The following is a 15,050-nucleotide window of genomic DNA, read 5'->3' as shown; positions in this document are numbered from 1 at the left end:
ATAATATCTTCGTATTACTGGCTGAAACAAGCTGTTACTGAAATATTTTAAAGACTAACAAACAACTGAACTGCGTAAAAAATCTATCTGACCCGTTGTATACGGATATTTTGCGAAGGCACTAGACTGCATATTATAAGGCCATTCAGTCTATGGAATCATATGAAACACTAGGGCGCGCATAAAATTAATTAGGTCCCTCCTGCACTGGGCATGATTCACTGTAGACCGTCCACTTACAGCTTGTGTGATGTGATAGGCGCGAGGGTCAGCCTGAAGCCCAAAACACTGCTTGTGAAGGTGAGTGGTTCACCTAGTGCGGTTTACCCAGAGTGCCTGTTACAATGTAAGGTAGCATGTTACGAGGGCTGTTTGGAAAGCAAGGACCGATCGGTCGCAAAACGGAAAGCACGCTGAAAATTATAAATGTTTCATCTGCAACAGTTAGGTACTCTTTCCATCTACTTCTCTACATAATCGCCACTCCGAATCAGGCATTTCTCATAGCATTGTTCCAAATTTTCAATAGCCTCAGCAAAGAAGGCAGCCGCTTGTGGTTTCTGCCAATTCTTGACACTGATCTGTAGCTCGTTATGTGTGCCAAAATTGTCTTCATAGCCAGCGGTTCATGTGAGCAGAATTGAAGATCAGGAGGAGCCGAGTCCGGGCTGTATGATGGGTAATCAAACACTTCCCATCGAAAATGCTGCAGGAGTGTCCTCATTGGCACAGCAGTGTACCGCCGAGAATTCTCATGACGAAGGAAATGCATGACAGTTATGCTATGTGGGCCGCATGAAATCAGGAGAAATCTCACAGGCACTCGGACTTGGCCAGAGACACAGTTTTGTAGGCATCTTCACGTGCTCACTGTGCACTCAGAACTGAAAAGAGCGACATGACGCAATCGACAGGATTACAAGAGTAACATCTATGCAAAACTTCATCGGATATTCACTACAATTTCTGTTTCACAATCGATCGGACCTTACTCTCCGAATAGCGCACGTACTTCCTGCAACAGTGGACAGACCATCTGCTCTCTGCTCCCTTCTCCCCCCCCCCCCCCTCCCCCATTTTCTTTATCATCCTCTATGTGTGATAGTGCTACAGCAGGTATTAAATTCATTGACAGCACCGTTAGCCACAATGCTACGCTTTTATAACAATCGACAGTACCGTCACAATTTCTGGCTACGTTATAGCGACTGTGGTACTGTCAGATCAATGACGCTTGCACATAGTTCGCAATTTAGCCGAAGCTGTAAATGTAACCATCGATGTAGTTCACTTAGTTTGTAACTCACATGACAGACTCAATGGCAGAACATGGATTAAACTGTTTCGTAGAAACTTATTCCAACACAGCGGTTGTCTCTAAATCCTTTTTGGATGTTATTGTCGCCTTTCACCATTAAATTTATTTAGTAAAATTTTTATTTGTAACACCTACTACTGTAAGATCGGACTTGAATGATTTTCGTATTACGCATCTAAACTTCTGTGCTTCAAGAAATGTCAAATCTTACCAATATAAGAGATGCGCTGTAGGGACTGGCAATGATAATCGATATTAACAAAATAACGATGTTTGCAGCTTTGTCATCGATTTTTTCGTATCGATACTGATGTCTCTGAAACACTGTATCATTCATATTGGAGACAAAATATAAATCTTCGATGTTGTCAAGAAAACGAGACTACTACTTTTCACTTTTCTGTGAAAAGGATTGCAGCGTGGTTTACACATTGCATAGTAGCAAGTGATGCGCTAAGAAGAGCATCTTTCGTGGGACGTCAAGAGTGTTGGACTGTTGTTGAATTTGCTTGTCAATATTTTACAAAGTTTGTCTTCTGTTACTTATGTTAAATTATATTTTTGTTAATATTTGCCGTAAAAGTAAATTATTAGTGAATTTTCATTAATGTCAGTCTTTCGTCCTGTGTTAATGAATCGAGTAGGCCGTCCATAGTGGCCGAGCGGTTCTAGGCGCTTGTGTCTGGAACCGAGCGATCGCTACGGTCGCAGGTTCGAATTCAGCTTCGGGCATGGATGTGTGTGATGTCCTTAGGTTAGTTAGGTTTAAGTAGTTCTGAGTTCTAGGGGACTGATGACCTCAGATGTTAAGCCCCATAGAGCTCAGAGTCATTTGAACCATTTTTGAATCGAGGGTTCTGTTATTCGTGAGTGTGCTTGCGTCGTTCGTCCAAGCATCAAGCCTCAGTAGTTAGTTTACATTTTGTGGCGTGCAGTCGCAGCGGAAGTGGTTTTAAAGCTAAGTACTGACGAAGTTATTTGTGCACTGCTATACAGTTATTAAATTTAATAATTTTCAGCGAACTTTCGTGCTGTCTGTGGCGAAATGACTATTGAATAAACGTTTGGAAACGTCCGCTCACTGTGTTTTTTAGAGTTTTCTGTGCGTTGAAGTCGTTTAGTAAATTTCGTACTTCAGTTTTCATCTGACGTTTCTTATTGTTTCTAGTGAAATATTTCTGTAAAATTTTCATTCAGTGTTTTAACTTTGTTGAGTGTTCCAGTGGCCGCTTTAATTTTCGGTTTTAGCTAATAATTTTTGCGAAGTTTTGTTGGTATTTGTACTAGCTGTGGTGTAGTAGTATTAATACAAGTAGTTGCTTTCTTAGTACACAGAGATTTTAGAGACCGCTATTGTTAGTTTCATAAATAGTGCTACTGGTGTAACTGAACTTAGGTAAGGTAGATGTATAGTTTTTTCCAGTAACTGTAGAATTTTACCATGAGTGAGAAGTGTGGGCTCTGTCGTAGGTTTGTGAGTAGTGGGTTACGGTGTGGGATTTGTTCAAAGTATTTTCATTGGGGGGGGGGGGATGCGGTGGGGAAGCCAGCGGACATTTTAGCGAGATCCTCTCCTGGGAATGCAGAATGACCAGGAGCGTAAGATCTGTGCCCTTTCGGTCCAATTACAAAGTACAAAGGAGGAACTAGATAGGTTGAGGAGGGTGAAGGGTGGTGGGGAATGGGAACTGGCGGTTGGGAAGAAGGCAGCTAGGAGGAGAAGGTATTCAGACAGTTACATGTTGCGTATATGCAGTAGATTTGACCTACCGACAGAGTGAAGAGGAGACTCTTGTGCCTGTAGATGTAGGGAACATGCAGCAGTCCTCAACAGTTAGAAGGCCTCGTTCAGTTGTAAAGTCTAACAGAAAGGAGGTTCTGCTGCTAGGTTGTTCGCACAGTAGAGGTTTGGCCAGCAGTTGCACGAAGTTTTGAGGAGTGAGTACCAGGTCACCAGTATTATGAAACCTAGTGCAGGGTTGGCTCAGGTGACTGACAGTATAGAGGAGTTACATAGGAATTTTATGGAGGATCAGATAGTAATTGTGGGTGGAGCAGGGAACAGTATAAGGATGGGGAACATGATGTAGGTGATGACCTGGCAGAGATAGCTACCCAAACTGGTGGCCCTAATGTGCATTTTGTGCAACTGTTTCAGCATCATGATCAGCCTCGTCTTAATGTGGCTGTTAGATGCGTTAACATGGGGCTGGACGGGGTGCTGATGGCAGAAGGCATGGGTCACATTTCAGTGGTGCCAGTAGGGTCCGTCAGTAAGTAGGGTTTCACAAGGCATAGGCTTCACTTCAGTAGGTATGGGATGGGAGGCTGGCAAAGCTTATAGGTGACAGTGTAATGGGGTGGTGGTGGTGGTGGTGGTGGTGGTGGTGGTGGTGGTGGTGGTGGGATCACTCGTGGAAAATTTCCTGTAGTAGTTTTTGTTAGACCTGCACCTTTTTTAGATTAAAATCAGCTGATAGGTATACCTGCTTAAAGAAAGTCCCTCCAACTAAGGGCTCACCTTCAGAGGACGTCATGTTTCAAAGTAGAAAAGGAATTAGCATATTTCATCAAAATATCTTATTAGAGATAAAGTTAGCCAACTGCTTATAGATGATGACTCTGAAATTATTGGTATATTGGAGCATTACTTAAGCAATTTGACAATTCAACGGCTTCCTTTACCAGCATACAGATTAGCTGGCTGTTTTTCATGGAGTTTCTTGTGGGGTGGGGGAGTGACTATGTACATAAAAAAACAGTATTCCATTCGATTTCATAGATGTATCACGGCACTGCACTGAGCAGATATTTGAATGTTGTGCAGGGGCGGTTGAATTTAGCAAAACTAAACTTCTAATTGTTATTGTTTATAGGTCCCCTAACACCGACTTCAGAGCATTTCTGCACAAGCTAGAGAGGGTTCATGATTCACTTTGTAGGAAGTACCAGAAATTAGTTTTATGTCGTGACTTAATATGAATTTTGTATATGACAGTGCGATAGAAAGGATGTTGGTAGATCTCCTAAATTCATATGATCTGATGCAGACTGTGTGTTTTCCAGCTAGGGTGCAGGGGAGCAGCAGCACAGCCATAGACACTATTTTTATTCATTCTTCATTACTAGATGGGCATTCTGTTAGTAAAAGGGCGAATGGTTGGGTTGGGTTGTTTTGGGGAAGGAGACCAGACAGCGAGGTCATCGGTCTCATCGGATTAGGGAAGGACGGGGAAGGAAGTCGGCCGTGCCCTTTGAAAGGAACCATCCCGGCATTTGCCTCGAGCGATTTAGGGAAATCACGGAAAACCTAAATCAGGATGGCCGGACGCGGGATTGAAGGGCGAATGGTCTTTAAGACTCTGCGTCCGAGAACTACCCCCAGCATTTCTCACCCTCAAACAGCGGATGGAAAGGAAAGTCCTCTCGTTCACTACACGCCAAAGTGAATCCTATAACGCCCCATTTACAGAGTGAGAGCTCCTCGCCGCCTTCGCACATTGTCCCAATACGGCTCCTGGGCCGGATCGGATCAACAGTCAGATGATTAAACATCTCTCATTTGACTACAAGCGATATCTCCTCGTAATGTTCTACCGAATCTGGTGTGATGGGGTCTTCCAATCGCAATGGTGGGATAGCACCATCATTCCGGTGCTAAAACCCGGTAAAAATCCACTTGATGTGGATAGCTGTCGGCCCATGAGCCTCACCAACGTTCTCTGTAAGCTGCTGGAACATATGGTGTGTCGGCGGTTGGGTTGGGTCCTGGAGTCACGTGGCGGCTTCCGCCAGGGTCGCTCTACCACTGATAATCTTTTGTCCCTCGAGTCTGCCATCCGAACAGCCTTTTCCAGACGCCAACATCTGGTTACCGTCTTTTTTGACTTATGTAAAGCATACGACACGACCTGGTGACATCATATCCATGCCACATTGCATGAATGGGGTTTCCGGGGCTCGCTCCCGATTTTTGTCCAAAACTTCCTGTCACTCCCTACTTTCCGTGTCCAAGTTGATGCCTCCCTTAGTTCCATGCATATCCAGGAGAACAGAGTACCGCAGGGCTCTGTATTGAGTGTCTCTCTATTTTCAGTGGCCATTAACGGTCTAACAGCAGCTGTCGGACCCTCTGTCTCACCTTCTTTGTATGCAGACGACTTCTGCATTTCGTACTGCTGCTCCAGTACTGATGTTGCTGTGTCGCTTACAGGGAGCCATCCACAAGGCGCAGTCATGGGCTCTAGCCCATGGCTTCCAGTTTTCCGCCATTATGACGTGTGTCTTGCATTTCTGTTGGCGTCGTACCGTTCATCCAGAACCAGCACTTTACCTTAATGACGATCCACTCACTGTAGTGGAGAGACGATTCTTTGGTCTATTTTTCGACACTCGTTAGACTTGGCTTCCTCATCTTCGTCAGCTCAAACGGAAATTTTGGCAGCACTTCAGTACCCTCCGCTGCCTGAGCAGCACCAACTGGGGTGCAGATCGCTCCATGCTGCTGCATCTCTACAGAGCCCTTGTTAAATCCCGCCTTGACTATGGGAGTGTGATTTATGGTTAGGCGGCGCCTTCAGCGCTGCGTTTACTCGACCCAGTGCACCACTGTGGCGTTCGCCTAACGAATGGAGCTTTTATAAGAGTCCGGTGAACAGTGTCCTAGTGGAGGCTGGAGTCCCTCCATTGCAGATCCGACGTGCTCAGCTTCTCGCCAGTTATTTTGCACACATTCGTAGTTCTCCTGAGCATCCTAATTACTGTCTCCTTTTCCCACCAGCGGCAGTTAATCTCCCGCATCGGCGGCCCAGGTCAGGGCTCACGATTGCGGTTCACATGCGATCCCTTCTCTCCGAACTGGAGCCCTTCCCTTTACCACCTCTACTTGAGGTCCATTCACGTACACCTCCATGGTGCACCCCTTGGCCGAAGCTTCGTCTGGACCTTTTGCATGGCCCTAAGGACTCCGTTAACCTCACTGCTCTCCACTGTCACTTCCTCTCGATTCTTGAAGTGTTATGGGGCTCTGAAGTTGTTTACACCGACGGCTCGATGGCTGATGGTAATGTTGGCTTCGCCTATACCCACAGAGGCCATACTGAACAGTATTCCTCGCCCGCTGGCTGCAGCGTATTCACTGCAGAGCTTGTGGTTATATCTCGTGCACATCAGTACATCCGTTCCCGTTCTCGTGAGTCGTTTCTTCTCTGTTCTGACTCCCTCGAGCAGCTTACATGCTATCGACCAGTGCTACCCTCGCCATCGTTTGGTAGTGAACATGCAGGTGTCAATCTCTGCCTTGGAACGGTCCAGCCGTTCAGTGGTGTTTGTGTGAACCCCAGGACACCTCGGAATCCCAGGCAACGAACTTGCTGACAGGCTGGCCAAACAGGGTACGCGGAAACAACTCCTGGAGATGACCATCTCTGAAACTGACCTGCATTCTGCCTTAAGCCTCAATGTTTTTCAGCTTTGGGAGACGGAGTGGCATAACAGTTTGCACAAGAAACCGTGTGTCATTAAGGAGACTGCAAATGTGTGGTAGTCATCTCTGCAGGCTTCTAGAAGGGAATCAGTTGTCCTTTGTCGGCTCCCCATTGGCCATACATGGCTCACACATCGTTACCTCCTCTTTTGCGATGACCCACCTCAGTGTCGCTGTGGCTTCCAAATGACAGTCGTCCAACTCTTACTGGACCGCCCACTTTTAACCACTCTGTGGTGAACTTTTAACTTTCCCAGCAAATTACCTTCGGTGTTGGGCCACAATGCCTCGACAGCAGCTTTAGATTTACGTTTTATTCGTGAGGGTGGGTTTTGTCATTTGATCTGAGTTTTAGCGCACGTCCTTTGTCCCTCTGTGTCGTCCACCCTAAGACTTTCAGGGTGGAGTTTTTAATGCGTTGCAGAGTGGCTGACTTCTCCTTTTTTATTCTCATGGTAAGCCAGCCACGATAATCTGCTTTCTTGTTTTTAGTTTCTTCTCCCTGTTTCTTGCGTCTCTCTGTGGTTTTCTTGTCCTGTTTTGTCCATTGTAGTGTTCTTTGTCCTTCTGTCGTTCTTCTAGTTCTTCCTTACTCCTATTATTGTTCCGTACGCCTTCGTTTTCATCCTTCCCTTGGGTAATGTTCTACTGTGAACAAGGGACTGATGACCTCGCAGTTTGGTCCCTGCCCCCCCCCCCTCCCCTCGCCCTTTTAAACCAACCAACGAACCATGCCACGCGGGGTAGCCGCTCGATCTGGGAGGTTCGAGTCCTCCCTCGGACATGGGTGTGTGTGTTGTCCTTAGCGTAGGTTAGTTTAACCCCTCGACCGTGATCGACGAACTGGGCTCGGGAGCCAAGGGTGCACTGTCGTCGTGCTCGACGAACTGCGTTCGTCCAGCCGTGCTCTCTGGCCGGGCGTGCTCGTCGAATTATGTTCGGTCGCATGTTGGAGCTATGGTACGTGCTCGGCGAACGTCGCTCGGGCGTGCAGTCGGCCGCCTACGAAATTCATTTTGACGTCTATACCAGCCGCTAGTGTCACTCTACACAGTGCAAAGTTCTTTCAACGGAGGTCGCTGGCGGTCTTTCCACTGAAAGAATATATTTTGAAAGACAGTAGAATTTTCCAAGTGCAAACATGTTGAAGTGTGCATCTTCTTCGTCTATGCGCGATGAAGACATTGAACTATTATTAAACCAAAGCGATAATGAGTGGTCTAGTGACAAGGTTTTCGAGCGGTGGAGAAGACAGTGATGACAATTTCAGTGATAGTGATACAGAAACGTCAAGTGTGGAAGAGGACGTCGCAGAAGTGCTGTCTGCTGACACTAGTTCTTGGTCAGTTAAATGTAATTCTGATAGGAGTACGTTTCCTTTCACAGGCACTCCAGGAGTAAAAATTAGTTTCGACGATCCTCCAGATCTGTTAAACATTTGTACCTTCTCGTTTGACGACAGCTGGTTAACAATTACATCCAGTGAAACAGACAAATATGCTGAACAACTTAAAAGTTCATATGCAGACAAATTGAAGCAGCGATCTCGTGTGCACCGGTGGCTACCTACAAATAATGGAGAGCTCTAGTCGTTGTTTGCATTGCTATTTCTGCAAGGAATTGTGCAAAAACCCGAATGTATTATTCGAGAAAAGAAGTTTATGACACTCCAGTTTTCCGAAAAATGATGTTTGAAAGTAGATTTAATCTTCTCTTGAAGTTCCTTCATTTCAATGACAATACTTTGTATTCGCAAGACTGTGGAATTTCTTCCAAACTGTTCAAACTGAAGCCTGTCATTGACCATATATAAAAAAAAAAAAACAATAAATTAAGAGGCTTATACTTTGGAACAAGAATTGTCAGTTGATGAATCCCTCCAACTGTGGAAAGGCGGCTTTCTATAAAGCGGTATATTCCATTGAAACGTGATCGTTTTGGAATAAAGTCATTTTGTCTCTGCAAAGCAAAAAGTGGCTATTTGTGTCGCTTTATTTTTTACGCAGGTAAAGACACAGTGTTTGAGTCACAATATGCTTTATATCCTTCAGCGTCCAAAGTTGTTTTGTCTTTACTCGAAGGGTATTTTGACGAGGGATATACGGTTTTTACTGACAGATTATATTCAAGTCCACAGCCGTTAGATTTTCTTGTACCTAAAAGCACTGACTGTATTGGAACAGTTATGGTGAAAAGAAAAGAAATGCCAGCAGCTTTCAGGGAGGAAAAACTCGAGAAGGGTCGAATTAAGACCTTTTATAGAGGAAAGTTGATGGCGATGGGATGATGAGATAAAAAAGATGTGTACACTCTACCCAATATCTATAGTAACGAACAGAAACAAACTGAGAAGAGGAGAACAGTAAAAACAAAGCCTGAAGTTATACTGAAATACAGTGACAGAATGGGAGGCGTTGATTTGGCTGACCAGTACACGACAAATTATACTGCCGCAAGAAACCGCCTGCGAAGATGTTATATGAAGCAGTTTCGCCATTTCATGGACGTGACAGCTCTCAATTCTTACCTTATATATAAGAAACTTGGCGGAAGATTGGGACGACTCCATTTTCAAATTCGTCTAATCGAAAGTTTAGTGGAAAAATACTGTGCACATGTCGTTTCGTCCTCTCAGCACAGTAATGTTGGACACCCCTGCCAAGTTTCAGCCCCAACAAGTCTGGTAGGCCTGCAGTTTCCCAAACACATCCCAGTATTGAAAAAAAGAAGGCGCCGACACGAAAATGCCGAGTGTGTTGCAGCCAACCGGATGACAACGGGAAAAAAATAAGATAGACGCGTGTGTATTGTGAAGAGTGCGATGCTGGATTGTGTGCAATACCATGCTTTGAGCAATACCATACAAAGGGTAATTTCTAGTAAATATTCTTCAAGAAATTGTTTCCCTTAGCTCTACCACTAAAACCCTTCCCCAGAATATAAAAATGAATAATAAATAATTTTTATTTAAGCAACAGCGTTACTGCTGTGAAAACCTTCGAATTGTTAGCTGTTCAGTTGTTAGATATTCACTTGCCGTCACAACAATCGGACAGCAGCGTGTCAAATACGAGCAGCTACAATAAGCGATAGAGGCACGGAAAGAATTACCCGCGCGGGAGCAGTTCTATGCGCCGAAACTCCCCGCCTGAGCAGCGCTGAAGTGGCCGACAATAACCCGCCACTGGGCGCTTTCCGCCACAACAAACATCACGGTCGAGGGGTTAAGTTAGATTAAATGGTGCGTAAGCCTAAAAACCGATGACCTCAGCAGTTTGGTCCCATCGGAACTTACCACAAATTTCCGAGGTGTACTCATGCCTCTAGGTGGTCGTAGTCCATACTGATGATAATGGACATCAGTTTCGAATGTAGCGAAACTTCTGTAGTTTGAAGCCCTATCATGTTACGAGCTTCAGTAGAATGACAATGAGATAGTTGGATTCATCGAACTCGTGCAACTACCTGGGTGTGACACTTTGCAGGGATATGAAATGGAATGACACATAGGCTCAGTGGTGGGTAATGGATGTGGTAATCTTCGGTTTATTGGTAGAATACTGGGGAAATGCAGTCAGTCTACAAAGAAGATCGCTGACAAGTCACTCGTGCAATCTATTCTAGAATATGGCTCAATTGTGAGGGACCTGTACCACACAGGACTGACAGGGGATATTGGCCATACATGGGGAAGGGGAGCACGAATGGTTAAATGTTTGGTTGACTCGCGGTATAGAGTCAGAGAGATGCCGAAGCTATTGGACTGGCAGACTGTTGGAGATAGAAATAAACTATTTCCAAGAAAGCCAACTTACAAAGTTTAAAGACACAGCTTTAAATGATGTCTCAAGGAATATGCTAGAACCCCCTCCGTATCGCTCACATAGGGGCGTGAGCACAAGATTAGATAAATAACTGCACCCAAAGATGCATTCAAACAGTCATTATTCCCACGCTCCGTACGTGAATGGAAGAGGAAGAATCCCGGATAATTGATACAATGGGATGTACCCTCTACCATAAGCTTCACAGTGATTTGCAGAGTATTGATGTAGATTAAAAATATCGCACTGACGCTGTATTTCAGACAGAGTCTGAGCGTGTGGGGTTGACCTATTATTTTGTTATTCTGCGCAACGGATTAATCTGAGATGTACCCTTTACACTGTGACTCCTGAAAGATGCAATTTCCAACCCCACACTACTACAGAAGTCAGACAGACGCTCCTAAAGTTCTAAAGAGAAATGCCTGAAAAACTTTCAGCAATAAATATCTTCTGGAGTCGTCCGCTGTAAGGGAATGACACAAAAATTCACAAAATTTCTTACGTAACTAGTGGGATACTTGGGTACTGGAGTAGTGCTAGTTATTGTAAGAAAAACATGAAACTAACGTAAGTTATTATTTATTTTGCAAAAATTCTGAAAAATCACAATGGCACTTTTAGTTATGAATTGAACAAGTTATATCCCGGTTCTTTTCGGAATGTGAAGTTAACTCTCAAGGATAGGATTCGCTAATGAAATTACTACACAAAGTTTAAGATGGTAGTTAACTTGGCAGAATGGCTGAGAGGCATGCCTACTCAACTTGAATAATTGTCCTTTAGAATGTTGCTAGGTATGGTCGAGGCTGTCGCGTGTGAAATGCAGTCAAGTGTACTGTTGTGGAGGAAATATGGGGCTCGTAATACCTGAAGCGCACAATACCGTAAGCTGCAATGACTGCTGTCTGCGCTGCTCGCTGCTGACAAATAGGATAACTCTCGTTCTATCTGGATTGACCTTCGCCAATCAAACTCTCCCTATGCCTTGATGAAGTCAAGGATTCCTATTCGCCCCTAGTCTAACTATTGGCGTGGTACACCGGTCAGATAGCCAGTCCACCACTATGCCACTCAAAAATTCCCTCGCAGGTGTTTAACTATAACTCTCTCCGTTCACACCGCACAGTAAGTGTGTCGGCCAACACAGTGAACAACGCTTAATCACAAGGACTCAATATAGAGCTCTCCGATTCGCTCTCGACAGAGGTGCTCTCCCAGTGAAGTACCGAGGAGAGACTCGTTCCTCGCTCTTTGAATACATGTACGAGCGCGCACGCTCTCGTTACATGTTCTCGCTCCAAGAGCGACAACGGAACGGCCACTTTCCACGCAGACTTGAAGGGGTATATCTTTTGGTCTCTTCCATTATTCCTTCAGCTCAAGGTGTCAGAAATATCGTCTGCCAATCAGCATTGCTCTTCTACAACGGGAGAATGACGTTTCGTTTAAGGCGACCAATCCGGAAATCTGTAGCATTGGCGTTTGGCGTTTGCTGTCTCCCTATGAAAATCTCTGAAACTGCATGCTATGTGTAAAGAATTCATAGGCTGGGCGCTCCCACACAATGTAGCGGAATTTGCTTTTAAGCCGAACACGGGGTTGTTCTCCCCTTTCCACTCGGGCCCATGCTGTCCGCTACGGGTGGTCACCGGCCGACATGGGCTGGACCGCCCTCTGAAGGGCCTGGCGTGCTGTTCTGCGGCCTCTTTCCCGAACTAAAAGCCTCTGTGACCGTCGTGTCTGGAATGTATGTGTGCACGCCAGCCTCGAGTATTTCAACCACGGTGTGCTCACTTGTCAATTGCATATCATGTACATGAATTCATATAACACTGACTTTATCTTATCGAGTTTGGGTTCGAATGAAGCGTCTTGATGTGCGGAACATGATTGCGAGGGCGGAACATGTAAGCAATGAAGGTCAGGAGACTGTGACGTCTTACAAGTGTTTCGTAAGATGATTACAGAAACTGAAAAAAGACATCAAATCAATGCGTTAGTGAAATATTCGGGCACTAACCTGTAATGGTTTAGCACACAGCAAACCTAAATTTTATACTACCAAGGAGAGGCCGCCAATTGTGAAATTCAGATTCGATTCATATTGTGCATAATAAAACTCATGGCCAGAGGTGTAATGTGGCAAAGCACCAAGATGCATTTCTCAGCCGTTGTCGAGAAAATCGACAGTTAAAAGAAATCGTTGCGGTGAAATACTCTCGACGATTAATAATTTTCTGCAGTCTCGTGGCGCAGCGGTAAGAGCTCGGGTTCGTAATCCGAAGATCGCCGGATCGAATCTCGCGCCATGCATTTTTTTATTAGTTTTTTGTAATTCAAATATATATATACACCCCTGGAAATTGAAATAAGAACACCGTGAATTCATTGTCCCAGGAAGGGGAAACTTTATTGACACATTCCTGGGGTCAGATACATCACATGATCACACTGACAGAACCACAGGCACATATACACAGGCAACAGAGCATGCACAATGTCGGCCCTAGTACAGTGTATATCCACCTTTCGCAGCAATGCAGGCTGCTATTCTCCCATGGAGACGATCGTAGAGATGCTGGATGTAGTCCTGTGGAACGGCTTGCCATGCCATTTCCACCTGGCGCCTCATTTGGACCAGCGTTCGTGCTGGACGTGCAGACCGCGTGAGACGACGCTTCATCCAGTCCCAAACATGCAATGGGAGACAGATCCGGAGATCTTGCTGGCCAGGGTAGTTGACTTACACCTTCTAGAGCACGTTGGGTGGCACGGGATACATGCGGACGTGCATTGTCCTGTTGGAACAGCAAGTTCCCTTGCCGGTCTAGGAATGGTAGAACGATGGGTTCGATGACGGTTTGGATGTACCGTGCACTATTCAGTGTCCCCTCGACGATCACCAGTGGTGTACGGCCAGTGTAGGAGATCGCTCCCCACACCATGATGCCGGGTGTTGGCCCTGTGTGCCTCGGTCGTATGCAGTCCTGATTGTGGCGCTCAACTGCACGGCGCAAAACACGCATACGACCATCATTGGCACCAAGGCAGAAGCGACTCTCATCGCTGAAGACGACACGTCTCCATTCGTCCCTCCATTCACGCCTGTCGCGACACCACTGGAGGCGGGCTGCACGATGTTGGGGCGTGAGCGGAAGACGGCCTAACGGTGTGCGGGACCGTAGCCCAGCTTCATGGAGACGGTTGCGAATGGTCCTCGCCGATACCCCAGGAGCAACAGTGTCCCTAATTTGCTGGGAAGTGGCGGTGCGGTCCCCTACGGCACTGCGTAGGATCCTACGGTCTTGGCGTGCATCCGTGCGTCGCTGCGGTCCGGTCCCAGGTCGACGGGCACGTGCACCTTCCGCCGACCACTGGCGACAACATCGATGTACTGTGGAGACCTCACGCCCCACGTGTTGAGCAATTCGGCGGTACGTCCACCCGGCCTCCCGCATGCCCACTATACGCCCTCGCTCAAAGTCCGTCAACTGCACATACGGCTCACGTCCACGCTGTCGCGGCATGCTACCAGTGTTAAAGACTGCGATGGAGCTCCGTATGCCACGGCAAACTGGCTGACACTGACGGCGGCGGTGCACAAATGCTGCGCAGCTAGCGCCATTCGACGGCCAACACCGCGGTTCCTGGTGTGTCCGCTGTGCCGTGCGTGTGATCATTGCTTGTACAGCCCTCTCGCAGTGTCCGGAGCAAGTATGGTGGGTCTGACACACCGGTGTCAATGTGTTCTTTTTTCCATTTCCATATATATTTATATATATATATATATATATATATATATATATATAAGTATTAATGAATGGTCGTGCGGTAGCGTTCTCGCTTCCCACGCCCGGGTTCCCGGGTTCGATTCCCGGCGGGGTCAGGGATTTTCTCTGCCTCGTGATGGCTGGGTGTTGTGTGCTGTCCTTAGGTTAGTTAGGTTTAAGTAGTTCTAAGTTCTAGGGGACTGATGACCATTGCTGTTAAGTCCCATAGTGCTCAGAGCCATTAATGAATGGCTTATGCATGTTGGTGAAGGCGGATCTGAAGGCGGATCGCTCTCCAATTGTACCGCCTCCATTTTTCCGTTTTTTTTTTTTAACAGGGTGTACCAAAGCTCTCCCGTCCGCACTGCTTTTCGACAATGTTATAAGTTGCGCTAGGGACCGCATCTACCTTCTTTCGAAGTTAGCAGGCAACTACGCTGTTATGCGGCGGCTCGTTTCGGCCCATTCAACATCAATCATTCAAGTGTAACGAGCGAGTAACGGAGTTTATATTTCATACCTGCCACAGCAAATTTGTGTTCGTGGGGCCTCTGTTCTAATTCGAACGTTTGACTTACGCTATACGTATTCGTTTCGGAATATCATTTCTACGTCTTCCGTTAACTATACGTGGTTAACATTATGAAGAC

Source organism: Schistocerca americana, chromosome 1 (genome assembly GCF_021461395.2).
Source record: "Schistocerca americana isolate TAMUIC-IGC-003095 chromosome 1, iqSchAmer2.1, whole genome shotgun sequence".
In the NCBI taxonomy this organism is placed as follows: Eukaryota; Metazoa; Arthropoda; class Insecta; order Orthoptera; family Acrididae; genus Schistocerca; species Schistocerca americana.
The sequence above is the reverse complement of the archived record's forward strand: the minus strand, read 5'-3'. Positions refer to the sequence as shown.